Consider the following 17469-nt stretch of genomic DNA (forward strand, 5'->3'; position numbering starts at 1 on the left):
TTAGGAGTGCGCTGTGTTTTTCACCCAAGATGAACTACCAACTAGCCCGCTCTTCCACCCTTGCAAGACTCATTGTACTGTTTTTCGAAATAATTCGGCTGAAGCTTCCGGAACAACTGCGGGAAACATCTGTCTCTATTGTGTAAAGAAGCCGGCAGCAGAGTGAGCCACGGATGTTCGCTTTTGTCTACCCCATGCAACGGGAAACTGCGGATAAAAGGCTAAGCAGTGAATAGAGGCACTGGAAGAGGCCGGGGAACCGCAGGCGAGGTTCGGTGCCAAGGAAGGGGCAACCCAAACATAGCCGGCGTCACGTCCGCTTCCCGATGCACGTCAAAGCTCGCTGCGTGCAAGAGCGCGAGCTATATTAAATCCAGCTGTTAGGCAGACAGCGGAACTAATTTCTGACCAGGCGCAAACTGCCTTTGCCAACTCCTCCGAGGACAGATGCTCGCCCCCGCTTTTCGGGCAGAATCTTTAGCCTAGCAGCCAAATTCAGTACAGGGCCACTGTCTCCGCGTCGCTGTCTCTTAAGCGAGTCTGCTTTATCGAAGTCGGCGGGTTTTAATGCGAAAGCCTTTAATGCCTCATACTGTCGTTAGCAAACGTGTCGGCAGCCGTGTCGACAGACGCGTCGGCAGGAGTGTCGACAGACGCGTCGGCAGCCGTGTCGACAGACCCAGACGCGTCGGCAGATTCATCCGCCTTTCGGCGTCACTGCTTAAAAGGTTCAAGGTTCCAGCATGAATAAAGGCGCATCTAGTGAATGCATGGGCTTCATAAATAAAATAAAAGGAGTAAAGTCAAGAAAAGGAAAATAAAAAATAAAAATAAGAAAATAAAGAAGAATAAAAACAAAATAAAAATTAGATGTTGAAATAAAAATAAAAAACAATAAAATTTAGAAAAGGAGCAAAAATAAAAACAAATATGAAAAATAAAAAGTAAATAAAAACAAACAGCGGCCAGGAAACGCTTTCGCCTTGCAGCACTTTAGAGAGCCAAAGTTCCCCCTGAATTTTTATCACGGGTGGGGAAAGAAAATGGCGGATACACCACTAGTGACAACTAGTGAACTTCTATTCGGAACCAACAAAAGACATAAAATTTGTAGTCAGCATAATAAAGACTAGAGATATAGGTACAGCAGCTCCAAAAGTAACTTATTACTAACTTTCAACACGCAAAGATGCCTCTGGAGGTGCAAAGCGCTTGGAATCACTCTAGAGTGATAGACAGCTGAGCCGTCGAACAAGGAAAACAATATCAGCATTGGGTTTTGAAGAGTGGTTGCGAGCATATTAAGCGAAATGGGTGTGTATACTCCTAAGGACGAAAGCACCGTACGTTGGTGTCAACGGCTGGCGTCGTTTTGCATGCTGTTTTTACTCCACAATGCAGCGCACTAGATGGAATTGACGCACTATACACTGAATCTCAATTATATCACAGGCGCGGAAACGGACTTCGCTACGTTAGTAGAAAGACAATAAAGAGGCCTGTTTACGGCGGAGAGATCCAACCGTTAACGTAATACAAGAACTGCGATGTCTCAGAAAACAGTGTGTACTAATGCCATCCGTCACTCCAACTCTAAGGACAGAGAGATGACACGCTGCTTGCTATTGGCGTTTACCTCAGCCTCCTTCTTCCTTTCGAAAGAAAGAAAGGAAGAAAGAAAGAAAGAAGGAAAGAAAGAGAGAAAGAAAGAAGGAAGGAAAGAAAGGAAGAAAGAAAGAAAGAAAGAAAGAAAGAAAGAAAGAAAGAAAGAAAGAAAGAAAGAAAGAAAGAAAGAAAGAAAGAAAGAAAGAAAGAAAGAAAGAAAGAAAGAAAAAGAAAGGAAGAAAGAAAGAAAGAAAGAAAGAATGCAAGAAAGAAAGAAAGAAAGAAAGAAAGAAAGAAAGAAAGAAAGAAAGAAAGAAAGAAAGAAAGAAAGAAAGAAAGAAAGAAAGAAAGAAAGAAAGAAAGAAAGAAAGAAAGAAAGAAAGAAAGAAAGAAAGAAAGCTGCCTCGCTCTCTTCCACATTCCGTCTATGTCTAGCGATAAAGGAGATCAGGCACGAAAGGTAAGGGAACTTCGCGATGGCGTTCGAGCTTCCGTCGGTCATTTGTGACAGCTGCTGCTTCGTCAAAGAGCTCGTGGGACCCAACGCTGGCCACAGATGAACTGAACTTGGAACCTTAGCCTTCATTTAGCGTATGCAAGAATCCGTCTCGGTGACGCGTCCACGACGTTCTGCTTATCCCAAGGTCGCGGTTTCAAATCCCAGTCACTGAAACTGCATTTCGATGGAGGCGATATGCAAAAACTCCCATGTGCACGCTGAAAAAAAAAAAAAGCCCAAGTAGTTGAAGTTAATCCTGGGCTCTCCATTGCGCTGTTTCTCATAGCCTATGTGAAGGTTCAGAACGTTAAACTCATCATGTCATTTTCTTGAGTCACGTGTTATAAGCCTGTTATAACTGACTTATAATGTGTTATAAGTCCAACTCTCGGCCGTACCAAATTGCAAGGCGACGGTTTTGCCGAAACATCACCGTCGCAGCCGTTGCCAGTCTCACCACCGCCGCCACCACCGCTGCTGCTGCTTCTGTCTTACGCAAAGGCCCCGCTCCAGGAATCGACAGGGTTGGCGGCATAGCGGAGCAAGGTGCAACGTTGTCTGGAGCGGTGTTCCCCTCGCTAAGGAGCTTGCGTAACCGACGCCACGAAAGAGAGAGAGGGAGAGCGTTATCTATCCTGTTCCCCGCCGAGGGGACCCCCCACCGTGTCAGGCTCGTCGCTGTCAGTGGCGCACTTTCTGTTCTTGCTTCGGTGCGCGGGGAACGGGATCTTGCTGCCCCACACCACTACCATGTTCTTCTTCTGGGAAGAGCCACCTGGCGCCGCGGTCCGTTTTGGGGTCCCGCCTTCGCGTCAAAGTCAGCTGTCGCGACGCCCTGACTGATGGCGCCGGCGACGCCAGGGATGACCGATGCGCGCCCGAGGTCCCCGTTCCGGAACAGAGACGTTAACGGGCACCACCGCCACGCGCGCATAAATAAATGGACTCACTCGAGGCACAGGCTGAACCACACAACGACGCTTCTCTATTTCCTCTCCCAGTGCTACCATCGCTCTCCTCGCGAAAGATGAGATGTGAGAGGCTAGAGACAATCGCTTGTAACGCGCTGGGAGAACAGTTGCCTCTGCATATAATCTTTCCGCGTGCGTGTTTAGGAGTGACATGCAACCGACAGTCAGGAGAGGATGTGAAATGTAAAAGAAACTACACCGTTTGCATCAACCTGCCGTCGCTTTATTTGTTTTTAAATGCGGTGCCGGAAGCAGGAATCCAGGAGGCTTCAGCATGGCATGCCTCTTCCTGTGAATGCCATTTGGTGCAGCCAGAAAGCGAATGTCGTTCGTTGAGTGGATGACCTGTCACTGGGCTTGTGCACTTGAAGTCTGGCTCCTTTGCTCTGGCCTATTTACGTTTCGAAGAGTTGATGAGTGTGCAGAGGTAATGTAATATTTAGAGCTGAAGAGAGAACCCTACATTCTAATGTCGTGTGCCGGAGTCGTATGACAACATTCGAGCAGTGTCCTCGTTAGCTGCATTGAGTCTCCTGCCGACCTCTTCTTTGTTCAATGCCAGTCAGTCCATTCATTCAATCATTCATTCATTCGTTCATTCATTCATTCATTCATTCATTCATTCTGGACAACTGAGACCCTAGCTGATTTCTTGGTCATTAGTGGTGGCCCAATTTGTCAATGTTGTTGGGGGACCTCTTGTGCAGGTGTATGGTGAGTGGGCTGGAAGCTAGGTGCTTGCGATATGAGCTAACACAAAGAGCGGGACGGCAATGGAAATAACGTCCGCAAGAAAGCCGTCGACGGTGAGCACGAATGTGAGACCATGGATGAGTGAAAGGCGCCAACCAAGCGATCCAATCCATATAATAAAGAATACAGCGTACAAAAGTGTGCCATCGCTTTATTCAACGAACGGATCATATTCTCAGTTTTAGTTGGGCATCTAGATAGACCGTGATGTCTGTTTGGACATACATGAATTATTTTTGCTGGCGTTCTTCACGAATCATGGAAGAGTGGCATACTTTCACCAAACTGCACATACGAGGTCTGTTAGAAAAGTATCCGACTTTATTTTTTTTTTTTGCGAACACCTGATGGATATGAAACAAGCGCGCTTACAGCAGCCGACCTTGAACCCTCGTGCGCATGCACGAATTTTTTCCCGCCTGCCGATAGCGTCAGTGGCTGGGAAGCAGCGTTTGAGTGAGGCAGTGCACAGTGCTCTCGTCGGTTTTTTGTTGCAAGGAAAATGGCGGAGCGAGATGAGCAGCGCTACTACCTCAAATTTTGCCAGAAACTTGGCGATAGCCAAGTGGAAACCATTCGAAGTGTTCAGACGGCTTTCGGTGATGATGCTATGAGCAGCACACAGATTAAGCAGTGGTGCAACTGGTTTAAAGACAGTCGCACATCGGTGGAGAGAGAGCCACGCTCCGGTCGGCCATCAACATGCCGAAATGACCAGGTAATTGCCGAAGTGAACGCTGTGGTGATGCGGGACTGTTGTGTGACTATCCGAGATATTGCGGGAGAGGTGGACATCAGCAATTTTTCTGCACATTCCATTATCACCGAAGATTTGGCCATGGAGAGAGTGGCAGCGAAATTCGAACCGAAGCTGCTGACGGTGCAGAAAAAGCAGCTTCGTGTTGAAGTCTCACAGGAGATGCTGGATTCCACAAACAGTTACCCTGACTTCACCGACGCCGTAATCACTAGCGACGAGTCTTGGGTGTACGGGTACAACCCGGAAACCAAATCCCAGTCGTCACAGAGGACGCATTCCACGTCACCAAGACCAAAGAAGGCCCGCCAAGTGCGCAGCAATGTCAAAGTGATGCTGACTGCTTTTTTGACTCCCTCTGTGTGGCACACCACGAGTACGCACCCCACAGGGTCAAAGAATGACTAAATAGTACTACAGGGATGTCCTCCATCGCCTACGTGGCGCTGTGCGGCGCAAGAGACCGGAATTGAGGTCAACAAGAAATAGGCGCATCCCTCGCGGCATTGCTCCTGCACATTCCTCGCATTTGATTCAGACTTTTCTGGCGAAAAGCCAGACTCCTGTAGTTCAACAGGCTCCTTACTCTCCTGATATGTCCCCCTACCATTTCTGGCTGTTTCCTAAAATGAAGAGGCCATTGAAAGGAGCGCGATTTCAGAAAAGAAAGGACATTATGGCTGCAACGACAGCTGAGCTAAATTCCATTCCGAAAAGGGCATTTTCGGAATACTTCCAACAATGGCAGCACCGCTGGGAGATGTATATGGAGCCCCAAGGAGATTACTTTGAAGGTTATTAGGTTTCTAACGCTCCAGTTATGCCAGTTTTTTTTCTTCGGCCAAAGGTCGAATACTTTTCTAACAGACCTCGTACAAGCCATGCTACCGAGGTAGGAACTGGCCTCAAAGTAGCATAATGCGCTCTACGAAGATGAAACCAGAAAATGCCTCTCGAACCGTAATGAGCGCACTCAATAATCTGATTCTAAAATGAAAAGAAAAGAATATATTTACAGGTCATATTTTATATCTGGAAATATCAAAGCGTTCCATGAGATAAATTGGTTGGTTTTTGAGGAAAGGAAATGGCGCAGTATCAGTCTCACATATCTCGGTGGACACCTGAACCGCGGAAGGGAGGAAGATGGGAGTGAAAGAAGTAAGAGAGAAAGAGGTGCCGTAGTGGAGGTCTCCGGAATAATTTCGACCCCCTGGGGACCTTTAACGTGCACTGACATCGCACAGCACACGGGCGCCTCTTGCGTTTCACCTGCATCGAAACGCGGCCGCCGCGGTCGGGTTCGAACCCGGGTACTCCTGCTCGTTAGACGAGCGCCTTACCACTGAGTCACCGCGGCGGGTGATAACACTGTAGATTATGAAAGACATGATCAAAAGAGCTTCCAAAAAGTTATAATTACCTTCATGCCAATAGCTTGCTTTTTTTACAGAAAAACCTCCAAGTCAGAACGTTTTGTTGCATTACGTCTTCATTTGAGTATGCCACTCTGAGTGGTGCTTGTGACTGGTTATCAAATGGCCGAACCTGGCTTGGGTATCTGCAGTATATAGGGCACCCCATTTGTCCTCTCCTGACGTCATACAAAAGGTATGAGAAGGTTGCCCAAGATATTGTTAATGATGATAGCAACGCCGGTAAATTGTTGGGTTAACTACAGAAATCAAAGAAACTAACGGACGTTTCATCCCACGCCCGGACAAAGTTACAACAATGAGCGGAGGAACTTCGCATCTCGCCTCCCAGACCGCCCCCTACAAAGACAGTTATGAACAACAGAGTTACGCAACCTCCGGCTACGGGATGGAGAATGAAAGTACTCTGTTCTAGTTTTCATTACCTGCACAAGTACACATCCTCTGGGTCATCCAAATAAACTCTCTCATCACTCCAGCATGTCTATATCTCTAGCACCACAGTTCTGATTTCACCTGTTAGAAAACTTGGAATCAAATCCAGGTATGACCCGTTGTTAGTTTCTGGAGGTTAGCCGATGGTGGCACCACCTATCCACAGGTTAATAAACTACAGGTGGCGCCCAGAAAAATTTCCCTCTCCGCCTTATCCACGTAATAGGTAGCGCTAGTTAAGCCACCTGAACTTCGCAAGGGACTTGACAATGAGCTGACCTCCTTCATTTTGTCGACCATTCAGAACGCTTGATGTAGATATGCGGGCCTTATATAGAGTTTTGCACCTTGAATAATCAGATTAAATAGCTCAGGGAGAGTATAGAACTACTAAGTTATGATTTTTAAAAAGGCAATCACATATCAGTTGTGTGCATCAGTATTTTTCTTGTTACTATCGTCACTACTACTATACTATCACGATCACAAAGGTGATCTTGCTCTATAAACTGAAAAAAAAAATCCCTGATACAATTATCAGTGCAAAATGGTTAGCATTCGCCACATGACCTGAAGCACGTACGAGTCAGTGCCGCACTTCAGACGTATGCATGAAAAAAATTGCATTTGAAAAGTAATTAATTTCATTGCTAGTTACTTTCATGAAAATTCGAAACAATTAACTACTTTACGAAACACTGCTCACAAAAAGCAATGACATTAAACTACAATTACTTTCGGGTAGTAGTTGCAATTACTTTTAAATTACTTCTTAATTTTGATACAGAAGGTACACTAGACGTAGCTCCTCCAATAATTTAAAATTTTTCAGTTTGCGGCACCGCAGGAGCAGCTGAGCTCCAAAGTAGGCGTGGAAATTGTTACCCTGCTTCGAAGACAGGGTGCCCCCTCATGCTGAATAGGTTTGGTTTATGGCGTTTAACGTCCCAAAGCGACTGAGGCTATGAGAGACGCCGTAGTGAAGGGCTCCGGAAATTTCGACCACCTGGGGTTCTTTAACGTGCACTGACATCGCACAGTACACGAGCCTCTAGAATTTCTCCTCCAAAGAAATTCCAGCCGCCGCGGCCAGGATCGAACCCGCGTCTTTCGGGTCAGCAGCCGAGCACAATAACCGCTGAGCCACCGCGGCGGCAATAGCTGTTCTACTGATGCATTTTAGGACAACCCTGCCTTGTGCATCATGAAAAAAAATTGCCTGTGATTTAGCTCTGGTTAAACCTGGAGGATTGCGAAGGCAACATCTGCGCGTAGCTATATATTGTTGCGCGAGCTACATTGCCCACAGTCTCGCCGTTTCGCGTGCTCATGCACGACCATACTGTGCATGCGCGAGGAGCAAGTGACGTCACTACGCACAGCTGGCGTGCCAGTGGCCCGGCACGCTAGCTGTGCGCCGCAACTGCGCATCGGAGAGGAGAGAAAGGCGATGGAGAGCGCGCGGCAGCGGCGGCGGCCCCGGCACGCTAGCTATGCGCCACTACTGCGCATGCGCAACTGGCGAGCACGCCGGCGGCACCTCTATGTCACCCGCGCAATGCGAGACACCCTACCCGCGTAGCGGCGGCGGCGGCGGCGCGCCAGCTGTGCGCCGTGTGACGTCACTGCTCCCCATGCATGCGCAGTATAGCCTTTTCTCGGCTCCGCGAAATGGCTCGGCGACTAGCGTAGTGTTGCTTTCGCAACAAAACTTTCTCAGCCTTGGGTTGAACAAAAAAAAAAATTGAAAAGTCGCGTGTGGGTGTGTCTGTATTCGCATATAGCTCCGGAAGCAATGTACCTTTCCCTTATCCCATTTACAAAATGGCGACCAGGCCCACGCGCCCATCGCCACTGACCCGCGGGTACAACTTAACTAGCTTGCTGACCTAGGCCTATTGCACGCTGCACCTGCTTACGAGGTGTTCGACCCGGCAAACGAGAGATCAAAGAGCACTAAGAGCAGCGCTGCATTCTTAACAGATGTAATTTTGACAGTAACTAATTTTTCTCGCTCCCAAAATACTTCCGGAAAGGAATTCATTACTGTAATAAGGTATGTGACCAGAAAAGTAATTAGTTACATTACAGATTGGAAAGAAAAGTTAATTAAATTACTGTAGCTGCGTTACAGTATTTTAATTCGTGCAATGTCTGTTCTGAAGCAATCCGCAACATTACTAAGCATATTGCCACAATTCGTCGAATTCTTTTCTGCTTTACTTCGTTTCTTCTTTCCTATTTGCTTCATTTTTCTCCACAAGTTGGAAGTCCAGGCTTGAAGATTCCCAGAGCTGGCAGCGCATATCCATCGCCTCAAAATAGTAGTTCCGCCTTTCGGGATGACCGGAGGCCGCACATGGCAGAGCTTGTGATCATGAACACGGCACTCGAGATGGGTATACAGGTGTTTATAGACGCACTGCGCAGCTGGCGGGGCCAAGGTTGAGCTGAACCGCTCCCTTTGAAACCGCTCAACGAGTAAACGAACTACCGGGCACGCAACAAAAACAAAGATGAGGCCAAAAAGAAAACATATAAGGCAGCTCGTCTTAACGCCGTGCAGTCTGGGATGACTGCGTTCACTTTTTATGGGTTCTTTCTTCTTCTACCCGATGGGCCAGGCGTTGAAGGTTTATTTTGACGCCAGTGAAAGCCAGAAGAACGATCATCTGGTCACACCAAACAAAAATGGCCCTGAATGCTAGGAATATCGAACCATACGGATGAAAGGAAAGCGCATACCAAGAAGCAGGAAACCGCAACATCGATTCACAAACTTATGGGCTGGTAGGCTCAACAGCATAGTACGTATTTTGACGCAGGATGGCCTTGAACACTGCCCCGTTTCCCTCTGACGCTTAAACGGGGCCTTTCATTAAAATTCAATTACGCGTACGCTCTTTATTTCCTTCCTTGTATTATATGCAGCTGCAACTGTTATAGAATTTGAGTGTCTCATAATCGACGACAGAATGCCATAGCTGCCAAGCAACCATGAAAGCTGCGGTAGGGTAGGCTTAATACGGCATGGTATGCTGTTGTGTTGTGCTGTGCTGTGCTGTGCTGTGTTCTGTTGTGTTGTGTTATGTTGTGTTGTGCTCTGTTGTGTTGTGTTGCGTTGCTTGTGTTTTGCTGTGCTTCGATGTGTTGTGTTGTGTGGGTTGGTGGGTGCTCTGTTGCGCTGTGTTGTGCTGTGCTGTGCTGTGTTGTGCCAGCGCCTCCTCTATTTTTTTGATGCCCGGCAGAAAGGCTGCGCCTGACGCCGCTAGCCCTCTCCTGTCGCCCTCACCCATTCGCCTGCTTTCGCCGCTCGTGGCGCTGGCAGCTGACACTACTCGGCGACTCGGCTGCCGTCCCACCGCACTGCTCGTTAGCGTGGTTCGCCCAAGGCTTCGCGTTCGCGCCTTGTTTACGGCGACAGCTGAACGCCTGCTTTTACACCTTGGTTCTCCCGATGATCAGCTTTCATCATGCGTTACTGCTGTGTGCCTATGTGTAATTCAAAAGCCAGGAAGAAAGACCTAGGAGTTTCCTTTCACGAAATCCCTGCTGATCTCGAGCGGAGCTCGAGATCAGCAGGGATCTCGAGTTGGCTATTTTCATCCATGACCTGCATGTGAACCTTGACTGTAACCTACAAACTGACGCAATATTCCTGGACTTCGCGAAAGCATTTGACAAAGTACCCCACAAACGCTTACTACTAAAACTGTCCTGGTTAAACCTTCATCCTAACATATTACAGTGGATAAGCGAATTCCTGGCTAACCGCACCAAGTTTGTTAACGTTAATAATCAAGCCTCTAGCTCTGTTCCGGTAACATCAGGTGTCCCGCAAGGATCAGTCCTTGGTCCGCTATTATTTTTAATATACATTAATGACCTTCCAACGCATGTCTCTTGTAACGTCCGTATTTTTGCCGATGACTGTGTCATCTATCGCACTATCAACAACGCCTCTGATCAGTTCGCCCTCCAGAATGACTTAATCAGCGTACAGGACTGGTGTAACAACTGGCTCATGGAACTAAACCCCAATAAATGCAAACTCGTGTCATTTCACCGAAAGCGTAATCCTGTCCTCTTCTATAAAATCTCGCACGTCACGGTAGAATTAGCTCAGGCTTACAAATACCTCGGAGTAACATTGTCCAATGATCTAACCTGGAACGCGCATGTCACTAAAATCATATCATCCGCTAACAGAAGCCTTGGATTCTTAAAACGACATCTACGTCATGCGCCACAAAACCTAAAATTGCTTGCCTACAAATCACTTGTCCGTTCTAAATTAGAATACGCCTCTGCTATTTGGAGCCCTAACCAAAATTATCTAATAAATTCCCTAGAATCAGTGCAAAATCGAGCCACAAGATTCATGCATTCGTGCTATTCATATAATGTCAGTATATCAGCACTAAAAGCAGAGGCAGGCTTAACATCCCTGGCTTGTAGGCGTAGTATGTGCTTGTTTCACAAATTTTATTTCAGCTCACTTCGTCGTCCTCCCTACATCAATCCGCCGGCACGCATTTCCCTCCGCATTGGTCATCCCCTTCAAGTAGCCCGGCCATGTAAGCGTACAACTACATTTGCATCCTCATTCTTTCCACGCTCAGCCAAGGACTGGAACAGCCTTCCACACGACATCGCCGCAATCACCTGCCCATCAACATTTGCGAACTGTTTAACTGCTACCTTTAACAGCGAATAATATTTGTATCTTACGTTTTTTCTTTGTTTATTCAATCTGATTTTTCAATGTAACCCACCCCTTATGTAATACCCCCAATCCTGGGGGCCTTTAAGGTAATAAAGTGAAGTGAAGTGAAGTGAAAACAACGGCAGAGCTAGCGAATGAGCCAGTTTAAACCCAGTCGTAAAATCCGCCTGCTTGCGACATATAAGAGTAATGCAAAGTTTTTGTATTCGATAAACCAAAACGTAGCGTGGGAATTCAGCCGATTCAGTAACCTGCACAGCAAGCGTGCAGCGCGGGTGCTGGGCCGGTCATCGACGGGTTGGCCGGCGATAGTGTCAGCTGGTGGCGCCGCACTGCGGCAACGGTGCGAAGCGCGGCGTCCCGCGAGCTCTCATTGTTCGGCGCACGATCTGACCGGCATCTAAAAATAGAGGAGGCGCTGGTTGTGCTGTGCTGTGCTCAGTTGTGCCCTGTTGTGTTGCGTTGCGTTGTTTGTGTTGTGTTATGCTGTGTTCTGTTGTGTGGGTGGGTGCACTGTTGCGTTGTGCTGTGTTGTGTGGGCGTGGGTGTGGGTGTGGGTTTGGGTTTGGGTGCGGATGTGGGTGTGGGTGCGGGTTCGGTTCGGTGCGGTGCGGTGTGATGTGGTAACTTCAACGATGGAAAACAGGACGAATTTCCATCGCGACATTTCTAGGCCCAAAGAAGTAACAATTTGAGTGAAAGTTAGATCTACCCTCGATGTTTGTGATCCAGCTTGGCAGTCTTCAGCCGTCTACTTACGCGCACGATTTTTGTTTATTTCTAATCTAGTGGCTCAATATTAAAGTTTAATTGAGGCTGTCATTTAGGCTTTCTTAGCCGGCGTGTCGTCGCAGCGTGGTATTTCCATGGCTAAAAACAACACAGGAAGCATGGTGAGGTACTGGCTGCAAATATGCAGGCTACCCTAAAGTAAGGACTAAGGAAATAGTAATGCACCAAGGCTGGCACTCAGCCGACGCTGAAGAGTTTCGGAAATGAGCACGTGCACAAGTATATGGAGCCGACCCGGCCGCCCACACGAGGAAGAGACGTTAAAAACAATCAACATCTTCTTTTTAAACTTAACCTGCCTTTTAAAAAGCTTCATTCATTTGAATTCTGGTACGTTTCACAGCAATTTTATTCTAATGGGCTTAAGCGCTCAACTGTCGGTTGTCCTTCGGCTTCCACGATTACCCTGGAACTTTTCCAAAATCGACGCGTAAGCGTGACTACAGCAGAACGCCATCGTTATATTTGCGTCAATGGCCCATGTAACCGAAAAGATGTCCACAAGCTTCAACCAGGACTCACTGACGGTGCAGTTTGCTATAGGCACACAAGGGAGGTACAGCGTGATGAGCGGCACTAAAGACAGAAACGTCGATGTCTGTGCCTTTTACCTGCCTTGTACCTGCGAACTGAGGGTATGTGAGCGCTGTATCAAAGAGATTGTCAAGTCGCTAGCATCGGACACGCAATGACCTTAGGCTCTGCGTTACTGAAGCTGAACGCCACACAAATTGACAAAATGTAACAGCGTAATTTAATTTTGTGCTTCATCAGGTGGGGGAGATCTCAAACACATTTCATTTTGTTCATGTCTGTGTTACGTAGTCGGCTGGCAGGAATCATTGTAATGAACAGTCAGGTGATCGCACTTATGTGAGATTCGCGGTTTATTATAATCTAAAGAAAATTAGACCCTATACAGGCATAGAATTGGGGGTCATCGACAGATCAGGGCAGCCATCCTGCAAACTAATCTAACCACACAGTGGTTTGTTTAGTTGGCGAAGATACTGGTTAGCGAACCGGAATGGTTACCTAACGGTGGAACGAGACTTAGACACTATAATGCCATGACGCCGGAGTAACATCTACCCTGAGGAAGTTCCTGTACAGCAGGCATTGCTCCAGCTCGTTGCAAAGCGAAGTTAGAAATGTCCTTCGAAAGGATTCTCTCCCACCATCACTACATTCCGAGGGCGTGCCCACTTGGGAGCCGTGTCCCACATAGAGCTAGAAGCCAAGCGTACTGTAAACAAAAACCAGGGCTGGGGCAACAACAGCGAACCAGCGAAGCGTCGCCTCCTATGTCTCATTGCACCGGGAGCAATTTGTCACCAAAGCAACCGTCGTTGTTCGTCCTTTGTTCCCCTCCGAGCGAGTCAGCCGTGGTGGCGCCAGTTCTCTCCCTCACAGCCTCACCCTACACATTTTCCACCGCCCCAGACCCTTCCCGCTTTCTATCTTTTACCCACCTGCGTCATGCAAGCGCTGCTGAGCTCTGCGATCTCTGCTCGACAAATCGCTCCGTTTCATTGGACAGAAGGGCGTGCTTTTTCGAGCCACGCCGTGTCGCTGTTGTTACTTCTTTCCCCACTCTTTCCCTCCAACATTCAACCCCGCACGGCTGCGAGGGAAAATAAAAGGTTTTATTTGTCACGAACTCTTGTTCCGTGCCGCTTGTTATCTTCGCTTGTTGTTGTTTAAAATGTTTACTACTGACCAAATTGAGTGTGAACCCTTTGGTTGGAGTCCCTATTTTAGGATTCCCTTGGTCGAAGTTGCTATGGAGGTCCTGTTGACGAGCGGAAACGCGGCTTACTGGTCTTCTTTTTTTTTTTCCACATGCTGGATGAAACGGATAAAAAACCGCAAATGTGTTCTGTTGGAGGCGATGAAACCAGAGCTCGCTGAAGCATATACCTCTGCATTATGCTATGTAGAAGGTGCTCTAATATCTTTAAGATTCGGCGCTAAAATTTTTATTCTGGCTTTTTTCATCAATTCCTTGATATGTCCATCGTGGTCGCGTGTGAACTTCAGAGAATTTCAGCGTAATTTTTAATCTTCCTTATTAAGTCAGTGTTGCCAGGTTGTTGTTTTTTAATTTACCGTCTGTAATTAGTCTACTTTATCTGCTGCATCCTGTCTAAAAGAGGAACACAATTTGTTTAATTAATACGTGATATTTGTTTTTTCAGGCCTATTTTTTTACCGATCCAGCACCATCTAAGGTTATTTCTGCCATTATTCTTCGTCTCATTGTAGTCAATAAGCACTTAAGTTTGCGACGGCACATTTAGGGCCTTCGTTTTTAGGCTAACCGGATTTTACCAGATTCGTGAACATCGAACAAATTTCTTCAAAATTGGTATAATCGACTTTTACCCGCAAATGCGCCCTTAAGAGGACGCATGTTTTTCAGTCCACAAATCTCAACACACCGCACAAAACTGAGCGCATATATTATGCTTATTTGAGATATACGTTTTTTGAGTGACTGGTGAACTCAAGCCTTTTTTAACTCTTGTTATTAATGCCGTAACATTACAGGTTCTGTGCACGAGAAAATCCGTCCATCCGTCCGTTCGTCCGTCGGTGCAACCTGCCCACCAAGGCAGGTGGCAATTAAATTAATTCAATAAGTTGAATACTATTTCCACCTGGCCATCGAGACAACGCGCATCAGCTCATTTAGTTTATGATGAATAAACGTTTTCGCAGTGTGCAAAACGAAGCAGGTCTTGCAACGGACATGAAGTGCCGCATAGGATACTGGCAACGTATACGACGAAATACTTGTAATTTATGGAGAAAATTTCTAGTTTGGTAAGCAGTAGTTCAGTGCTACCTGCCATTTTTGTGTTGTTTTATAAATAATGAGCAAAATAGGAAATTTCTGTCGCGCACAAAAAAAAAAAAAAGGAGTGATAGTAGATCACCCTCTGCTGCATAAACACTGTCCGAAAAGACGAGACCCTTGGCAGTTTTTGCCGAGTATCCCGCTTGTATTTGAATCTGAGCTAGAAATTAGCGTCCGAATTTTGCCCCCGAATTTCGGGAAAAAATAAATCTAGAAAACGAAGGGTTCTGAGAAAATTCCATCTTCACGGACATTATTCTCACGACTTTATATCTGGGAATCTTTCTGTTGTACTTTGCAAATGTCTACATTGAGTAAAATTGGCATGCTGCCACAAACACAGCCGAATTTAATGATATTAACTGCAACTTATCAGCCTCCTGTAACCTTTCTTTCACAGCTAGATATTGCGTTTTGCTGAATGCAATCAAATAACCTTTGTCCCGACGATAACACAAATTATATTAACCCTGCACAGTGGCTTCACCACCACCTTTACGCCCAAAAACTGTGCAGGAATACGAAGAGAATTGCAAGAAGGGCCATAAAAACTTATTTTTAATGCGATAGCATTAAAGGGATCGTTCCGCAGCGAATTCGGCGTTGGCGCCGGCGTTGTCGGCGTTGTGAGCTACAAATAGGGCCCACAAGGGGCCACCCCCGGAGAAGCAACCTAGTTGGGTTACTTAGGTCACGTGACCCTGTGGCGACAACACAGGCTACCTACCAGATTATGAATTTATGATTATTATGATTATTTAACTTCCACCCTGGCAGGCGGCAGTTTAATAAATGATCCATCGCGAGAGGTTGTTCGGGATGAGCAACCTGCTTTTCACAAGACCCACCGATGGCAGCACCTTCCATCGCAGGGCAGTGGCGCACAAGGGCGTCCGCAGAACTTTTTCCAGGGGGGTGCACCCGATGGTCGGTTATGGGGGAGGCGGCAGCTATGTAGTTGTTTTCTACTAGTGCATAAATAATATCCGTAATTCCAAGGGGGGGCCACCGCCCCCCCTTGCCCCCCCTTCCGGACGCCCATGGTGGCGCATCTCTTACCCGCTGCACCAATGCGCAAGGAGTGGTATGAAAACTTCCAAGGGCGTATGAATGCAAAGTTGAGAACCACCAGTTCCCCATATATGGGTATTAACTGAATAACGCTATCGCTTCATATTCTGAAGGCGCAGCTTAAGTGTCCCTTCCAACGTTTACATCCTTGCAACGTTACACAAAGTATGAGAAAAACAACAATCAGAAATAAAATATATGTGACACTTACTTAGCGTATCCAACTGCCTGCGATTTCGTAGATACTAGATTCAAAGTGTTCTCCCTACGTTACATTTCACGCGTATTAACAAGTACGATGCGTATTTTATGAGCCAGAATGTGCTCAGGCAATAAATAATGTATTTATTGTTGTTCCTTTCTGAAAAAATTGCGATGCCACCTTCCGTAAAGGTCCTGACCTATTAACTATTAGAGGTATTTGAAATAATTACTACACAAACATGCAACTTCACATGAAAGTTTAGTTCAGTTTATAGGGGTATAGCGCCCCGAAGCGACTCAGGCTATGTCGGACGACGTAGTGGAGGGCTCCGGAAATTTCGACCATCTGGGGTTCTTTAACGTGCGCTGGCACCGTGGCTGCCTGGAATCACACAGGATGCTCATAGCCAAGCACTTGCCCAGACTGTGCGCTTTTGTTTCACAGTCCTTCTAAACTGGAGTTATTCTACATGGCTGGCCACAGACAACTCCATTAATCAGGTGAAACTCAGCTGGCAGGCCTCTTATATGTTTTTTTTTAATTTATCTATAGCTGATGGAAGTTACGTTGGAGCAGTTTCTCTTGTCGTTTCGAAACCGTTCACCGTATTCTGCAAAACCTGCTGCTGTTCAAACCAAATCATCATAACACTCACCACAACGTTCTCGTTTCGATGAAGGATATAATTTCGATATCGAATTGAGTTTGCTTACGTCACCCGGTTATATATACACATGCATCGTTTGGATGAAGGATATCATTTCGATATCGAATTGAGTTGCTTACGTCACCCGGTTATATATACAAATGCATCGTTTGGATGAAGGATATCATTTTCATATCGAATTAAGTTTGCTTACGTCACCCGGTTATATATACACATGCATCACCCGTTGTCCGGCATGGCAGACTGCTTGTACATTCGACATTTCTGTCACTCAAGAATAGCTTATCCATTTGTGGGCCCTTTTCACAGACTTTTCACAGATTACTACAAAACTAACAGCAATATCACATGGAATGCAAGCCACGTGTTCTTTCAAGTTGACCATAATGCTGTGATCAAATGGTACTGGTGCTCAACGTTACTGATGACGTTGAGTGTTTCAAAACTAAATTGGTGCCCTTCACCAAACATCCCTCGGCATTCAACATGCACGTCTTGAACAATAGAAACCCAGAAAAGGCTGGCTTCTTCTGTGGACGCTTTAATACTGGTAGCCCTTACAAGAGGTACGCATTTTCCAATTCTCATGCACCCCATTTTTGGAAGGTACAAAGTATCCTATAGATTCACTGAAAATCGCAAGCTGGGGTATTTGCTTAGATATTCCTTTTACAAGTAAACAGCGCGATAAA

The sequence above is a fragment of the Amblyomma mixtum genome, chromosome 2 (genome assembly GCF_055824585.1).
Source record: "Amblyomma mixtum isolate Tamu chromosome 2, ASM5582458v1, whole genome shotgun sequence".
Lineage (NCBI taxonomy): Eukaryota > Metazoa > Arthropoda > Arachnida > Ixodida > Ixodidae > Amblyomma > Amblyomma mixtum.